The sequence below is a fragment of the Cavia porcellus genome, unplaced genomic scaffold (assembly GCF_034190915.1).
Source record: "Cavia porcellus strain 051 isolate PalLab524CR breed Dunkin Hartley unplaced genomic scaffold, mCavPor4.1 scaffold_19, whole genome shotgun sequence".
Taxonomy (NCBI): domain Eukaryota; kingdom Metazoa; phylum Chordata; class Mammalia; order Rodentia; family Caviidae; genus Cavia; species Cavia porcellus.
In genome coordinates, this window is record NW_026947502.1 from 996025 (window position 1) to 1003416 (window position 7392).

A 7392-nucleotide genomic window follows, 5' to 3' on the forward strand; every position below is an offset into this window, starting at 1 on the left:
AAGCCTTCACAAGTGCAGAGGTGGCCCTTCATTGAAGACTGGGAATTATTTAACCCATAGCCGTCTGTAAGGAACTGCTTCTTGGCCCCTGGGACTCTTGAACCATCAGTGTTAAACCTAGTAAAGGCACTCTTCTTTTATATATGGATCTTCTGGTGACCAGTGAACTTGAACTTGCCTTGTAAGTTCAAGGTTGGAGGAAAGAGTTTTGGGAACAACAATGATTGTTGCACAACATTCGGAGTGTAATTATCATCACTGAATTGTACACTAAAAGGTAGAATACACTCAAAGGGTTTGTTGTCACTTTGGAAATTAGACTGTAAGTGGCCATGGCTCTTCTCGCTCACTGACAAAGAACAAGGTCACACAAGGTTCTTGTTCTGCACCTTACACAGATGCACAAGATGACTTGGCCAATGTGAGCCATGGCCACAGTGCCCTGTGGTTCCCCATCGCACCTGTCCAGAGCCTACACTGGGAACACTCAGTGATCAGAAACATGAGCATCCATTGGGAAGGGCTAACTTCAGGATTTCCAGGCCAGTGAAGCCCATAAAAGCAACAGACTCTGCCATACATTGCCAAAGAGGCTGCTGTTTGTAGCCACACACATGGAGTTCCTAAGAGGAAAAAAACACAGTCAGCTTAATGGTCTGCAAAGGATTTTCTAAGGCCTCTAGTTTGCCACAATTGGCATGTGCTTATAAGAGAATTACTTTCTCCTTATGCAAGTAGCTCATAGACAAAGAGAGGTTTATTAGGATGATTTGGTCACATATTGTAGAAAATGCAGATAAGGGGGAAAAAGAGCATTATGTGTGCCTGTTGTCCATCTTCAAGAAAGAACCATATGGCTATCCAAAAAATTTGTATGTTTACTTTTTTAAAAATTGGTTATTTAAAAGTAAAAATTGTATGGCTCTCTTTTTCCTTAAGCTTGAGACTCACAAGAGAACTAATAAGGTGAAGGTTATGACCATGTTGAAGGCTGTCTGTTGGGGACATCTGATTGTCCCCAAATGTTACAGCAATGTAGACTTCTCCAGCTGTGCAAGAGTAGGTGCCCCCAACTCACCCACTAATGCCACTGACTGTTGTGATGGTCACTTGCCTGAAACCTGCCAGCAGAGACTGTGACTTGAGTGCTGGTGACGTCCCAGTGGGCGCTGTATCTCAGTGGCAGACCGAACCCTGAGAGACAAGGAGCCCTTAGGCTACATCAGTTCAGCTCCACTATGTGATATGCAATGCTGCACCAAGATGCAGCTCTGACTCAGGCCCCCATTCTGATGTGCCGGCGCTGCTGAAGGCTGCCCCCCAATCCTCAGCTCTGCTGGTGGACTTGGATGTAAGGAGAGTCTTGCACTCACTTGATAGGAGAGCTGGGTAGAGTGATTTTCCAATCCTATATCTGGGAAAGGTTTCATATCAAGGGTATATAGGGCAACAGACACCTGATTTATAAAATGACTGAAGAACTTGAAAACACATTTCTGCCAAGATGTACAAATGGCCAAACAGTAATCCTTAGGGAAATGCAAATTAAATCCCCAATGAGATGCTGTCTCACACCCATTAGAATGTCTAATATCAGTAAGAAAGAAAAATTGCAAGTATTGAACAGAGTGTGGAAAAATTGGAGGCCTTGTGCCCTGTTGGTAGGAAGAAAAAACTGAGTCCGTCCTTATGGAAAACAGTGTGAGGTTTCCTGAAGACACTAAACACAGAACTGCGGCACGATTCAGCAGTTCCACCTCTAAATGTGCACCCCATGTGCTCAAAGGCAGGATCTGGAGGAGATATTTTTACATCTGTGTTCAAAGCACCGTTAGTCATAACGGTTAAAAGGCGGCAGCAACTCAAGTCCATCCAGGCACGGATGGATAAGCAAAATGAGGCCTGCACGTGTTGTGGAGGCTTCCTGGACCCAGTCTCACAGGAGCTGTTTGGCACGCGCTCCAGCACGGACAAAGTGGGCGAATCCTAGGGCCGTTATGTAAGCAGAGTAAGCCAGTCACTGAAAGACAAATGTGATATGATTGCACTTGGGTGAGGTGTCTGGAGCAGTCAGACACGCAGAATGGTAGGGGCTGGGGGACAGGAAATCCCTTTCTAACGCTTGTTGAATTCCAGTTTTGCAAGATGAAAAGAGTTCTGGAGATGAATAGTAGCAATAGTTGCACGACAGTATGAATGTAAGTACTTAACACAGCTGAACCTACCCTGGAGATGTGTTAAGATGGTGTGTTTTGATCTGTACGCTTTACCACAATAAAGAAAAAGCTGCAGCTGGGAATAGTGTCACACTCCAGGAATCCCAGCTACTCAGAGTTGGGGGCTGCGTATTGGAGCAAGAGGATTACAAGGTTAAGACCCGTCTGGGCAATTTAACAAGATCTTGTCTCAAAAATTTTAAAAAAGTGATGTGGGATGCAGCCGAGTGTTGGAGTGCTTGCCTAGCTGCTGTGCAACACCCCTGGGTTCAGTCTCCTATACTGGGTGAAAAGGTTGGAGGAAAGAGTTTTGGGAACAACAATGATTGTTGCACAACATTCGGAGTGTAATTATCATCACTGAATTGTACACTAAAAGGTAGAATACACTCAAAGGGTTTGTTGTCACTTTGGAAATTAGACTGTAAGTGGCCATGGCTCTTCTCACTCACTGACAAAGCCAGGGCCCTGGGGTGAGCGGCCTTCAGAGAGGCCCTGGGACGGAGCTGCAGTCCTTGGGTTAACAGCCAACAAGTTCTATTAACACAACTGGGCACATTCGGAAGCTCCCGTCCCTCAGGGAATAAGAAATACCCTTTTATTAAAAAATGCTATTGGAGAACATTGTTCCTATATTTTAGCTCATCTTCTGCTGCTTCCACGGCTGCCATTATAATGGAATGCCTGACACGAGGCAGTTTGTATATTTTCAGAAAGAAGTTTATTCTGGCACACACTCTGAGAGGTTGGGTGGCGGCCTCTGGCTAAAGTCCCGTACTGCGGAACGAAGCGGTGTGGCAGGCAGGCAGGTATGGAAGAAAAGTGGAGGGCAGAGCCAGGGGAGGGCAGGGAGGTGGTGGGCTACATCGGCCTGACTAGACTGAGAAACATCGAGCTGGCACATTTCTCAGGGGGCTTCCGGAGATGACTGGCATGGGGGCAGCACACTGAGGGGAAGGTCTTCTCTGAATGGAGGTGGCACTGCCCAACAGGAAGGGGACCCAGACAGAGCTAAAGCAGAAGACAGGTGCTCTAGCTTTTCTCTCTCTGCTCCTGCTGCCATCGGCCGGGAAGCTCTCCCCACCTTACCCTGGAATGTTTCTGCCTTGCCTCAGTCATAAAAGCCGTGGAGCCAGCTGACGTGGACTGAAGCCTCTAAGACCATGAGCCAAAAAAGTCTTTCCTCCTATAGGCTGACTTTCTCAGCTATTTTGTCATGGCAACAAGAAGCTAACTAACACAGGAAGCGCCAGGGTAGCTTTACAGCAACGCACTCTTGTGATAACCAGTCCAGCCCTCTACAGGACCTAATCCCTCTTAATGACTCAGTCACTTCTAAAAAGCCCCAACGTCTCTCAACAGTGCTGTCTTGGGGACTGAGCCTCCATGTGAGTTCTGATAAGGACAAAGTATATGTAAACCATTTATCTAGATTAGAGGTGACAAAGTCAATGTGTACGTGGGTTTGCCTTATTTTTGCTTTGTTTTGTTTTTACAGTAGAGCAGGTCACATGGTATTTAATGTGGCTTTTCGCACAGGAAAGCTGCCATCGTCCGCATTCCCTCCTGGCACCAGACCGCTGAGGGAGGGGAACACAGTGCAGTGCAGTGTTGGTTATGGAGGACACTGCTCTTTACTGCGCTCACTTCTGAGGGCCAGTGTTAGCTGAAATGTAGGCAGTGTGATAAAATGCAGTGAATATTTAAAGTTTTAAAATCTTACTACATTTACTACATTGCCAGTCGCTCTCCTCAAAGTCCTGGCCATTTTGGTAAGCAGCTCTGGAGCCCTCTTTTGTGTCTTTTGTGGCACTATTAAGGCTGCCTCAATGCCCTGAATCCATTAAAAAAGTTTACCTTTCATCTTAGCCACTTTCTTACTGCTGGAACAAAATACACACCTGACAGGAAGAGGTGTTTATTTTTGCTCACGTTTCAGAAGTTTCGGTCCTTGAATGGCTGGACATGTTGGAAGAGTCTGCTGCAGCGGCCAACTGCTCCTGTCATGGTGGTCAGGAAGCTTCCAGGCCTCTGGGCCCCAGGGCCGCGCCTCCTCAGCTGAGCCCCACCTTCCGAGAGCTCTGCCTGGGACCACTTGGGCTCTTGGGGGGCTTCCCAGGTCCCCATAATACCTCTCATTACCATTTCGACTTGGGGGGAGTGCCAAAGTGTGAGGCGCCAGACCCAGTGAATGGTGTGGGTGAGGACACACCACAGTGTTTTTATTTGACAGAAGTTGCCATAAACATTTACTTCTGACATGACAGCTCTCAAGAACACAAAATGCAAATTGTCAGGCTTTCTTAAGGCTCAGATTTGGAGCTGACCCAGTGTTCACTATCTTTGCATTACTGCAGCAGGAGACCTGAGATAATCAGCTTCCTTCCTTCCTTCCTTCCTTCCTTCCTTCCTTCCTTCCTTCCTTCTTTTCGTCAGTGATGGAGATGGAATCCAAGGCCTCACATGTGCTAGGTGAGTGCTCTGTCACCAACCCACTTCCCCAGCCTGCATCCGTTCATCCTGTTCAGCCATATTGACCTCTTTCGTCCTTCTTTTTCAAGGTGTCAGGACTTTCCCATCCTTCCAAGGTCTGATCCGTTTCTGCACCCGGGCTTGGTTACACTGACCTCTCCTGGATGAAGAAGCACCCTTTTTTGCACTGTCCAGAGGGGCAGCTTCCAAAGGCTCCACCTCATAACCCTCCTGCTTCTGCCTCCTTTGAGGCTGAGAGCAGAGGCATCCTATGCTCTCACCCTGCCAACATTTTAACACCAGAAAGTGTTCACCAAAAATCAGAATGGCCAGCTTCACTTAAAAAAAAATACTGTGTGATCTACAGAATCCCAGGTGCCGGAGGACAGCACCATCCCTCAGATAATGGGCATTGCTCACTGGATCGCCCACTGGTCTTTTTCCTGTCAGACACAGCAAAGGCTGGGGGCGGCGGTGACCCAACCCTCTGCTGCCAGACAAGCCAGGTCAGACACAAGCCTTGCACATGTGGATGCGCCCTGCTGTGTACCAGCAGTTCCCCACAGGAGCTGTCTCCAGGCCTGTGAAGGCACTTTACCTGCCCCCATCATGACCATGAGCTGGGAGGGCAGGTAGTGAGAGGAGCAGGCAAGAGCCCAGAGTGGGCCGCTCTGCTCAGTCGCACCCTCCAGTATGCCCGGGTCCAAGACCTCACTCCGAGGGATGTCAGCAGCCACCGCCCTGTCTGGGTTTTGTACCCAGGCTGGGAGCCTTGGGGAATACACAGGAGGGTGGATGGCAAGGGCAGCAGCAGGGGCTCGGGAGCACAGCCAGCCTTCATCCCTGTTGGGAGGGACCCCACAGCCTCAGCCCGCTTGGGCTGAGGGCTGCAGACGGCTCTGTGCCACAGGAGCCTTGGTGGGGGCTTCACCTGTGTCCGTGTTCTCCGGAGCCATGTGGCCACCTGGGTCCCTTTGAGAGAACAGGGCTGAGGGGCAGCCCTGTGGTAGAGAGCTTGCTTAGCATGCACAAGGCACTGAGTTCAATCCCCAGTGTCCCAGTACTGAGGAAGGGAGGCAGGGAGGGAGGCTTTAAGAGAGAAATGAAAGAAACCAGAGACAGCCAGACACCAATGACAGATAAGAGACTTTGAGAAGAGAAAGGGAAGAAACCAGAGGTAGATGGGTCGGCACTGCCTGCTTCCTGGTGCTCTGCTCCTCTGCACTTGGCCTTCTGGCACATTTCCCTTCCGGCCTCCCCGACTGGAGGCTTCCCATTGTCTACGGCAGGACACATAAGAAAGTCTCTTTCTTTCTGAAGCTCAGGACCCCTGCCAGCAGAAGTCCCCCTTCACTGGGCACCCTGGGGAGCCTGGGTGTTCCCCCAATACCCTCCAGTGGGATCTGTATCAAGATGGAATATTCGCAGAACCATGTCCCCGCCAAGTTCTGAGATCCAGCACCCAGGCCAAGGCCCGGCCAGAGAGGGCCTAGTGCTGCTTGGCCGTGGCTCACGGGGCAGAACCTCCATGTCCTCCCTGAGCAGCCCACGTGCCTGCTGGACTTGCGCAAGCTGCGAGCCCAGCCTCAGAAACACACAGCCCCATGGCGTCAGGGCTGTGCACCGTGGGCCCAGGGGACGGGAGGGCCTGCTGACTTCAGAGGGTGTAGACAGGGCTCAGCATGAAGTCATGCTTGTTTATGACGCCACTCGTTTCCTCCCTGCTGGGCGACACGGCCAGCCTCTGACTTATTCCCTGGCATCACTCGCAGTCACTCTTGCCGCTCATTTCAGTAGGGTTGACGTGGTCAGAGCTATTTGTCTGCAGTTTGGGGTAATGAACCTCAGGGGCACACACGACCTCAGGGATCAGGGACCTCCCGGCAGCTGTCCAGCTTGGCGTGGCCTAGCTGGGCTCCATGGTGCCTCTGTGCCAAGCTACTCAGCCTCTCTGCAGGAACAGGTTCGGAGCCCCCACCATGAAGATTCTGGAAAGGTGTAACTGGAGAGATGGAGGAGGGGATGGCCAGCCCCGCTGTGACCCCCTTTTTGGACTTGTCAGTGTCCTTCTCCCTGTTTAGTCCACAGAGGGGTTGGCAGGAAGAGTGATGCTCCCATACAAGCCTGGGGATGACACAGCCTGGGCCACACTTGGCTCATGGCAGGGCAGCCTGGACTCGAGGAGGCCTCTGCTTAACTAGGCCTGCCCGGTCCTTACAACTCACAGCCTCTAAAGCAGAGGGTCGCGGGTACTTGCGGTCAGAGGGTCCTTAGAGGAGGAGAAGGCTGGAATCTCAGATGCAAAGGGCCAAAGGGGTGCTGGCGAGTCGTCCTTGGTCTGCACAGGGCAGCGGGCTGCTGGCAAAGTAAGCCCCGGGGAGTGGGGAGGAGGTGGGAGAGGAAGGCCTTGGGTTTCCCTGTTGATAACCGGAGGGAGCTTCAGCCGGGACCACTTTGTAGTCTTTGTCAAAAAGTCTACTTCACAGAGCAGAACCTATGTGTCCTCCCTGAGCAGCCCACATGCACATTGGCCTTGCACAAGTTGCAGGCATAGCCTCAGAAATGCACAGCTCTGTGGTGTCAGGGCCACGCGCCGTGGGCCTAGAGGACAGGAGGGCCTGCTGACCTCATCCCTCAGAGCAGGCTCTTCTGTCTGCAAGGCTCAGAGACTAAGTCCTACTAAAAAAAACAAGAAACTTATTGT

At 50.9% G+C, this 7392-nt stretch overlaps 1 non-coding gene across 1 annotated transcript; it reads right to left on the reverse strand.

Annotated features, from left to right (window-relative positions):
- Positions 1–529: 529 nt before the first annotated feature.
- On the reverse strand, positions 530–662 carry LOC111755604 (small nucleolar RNA SNORA70). The gene has a single exon (XR_002790164.1). It is a non-coding gene; the product is annotated as a small nucleolar RNA SNORA70 (small nucleolar RNA).
- Positions 663–7392: the final 6730 nt, after the last annotated feature.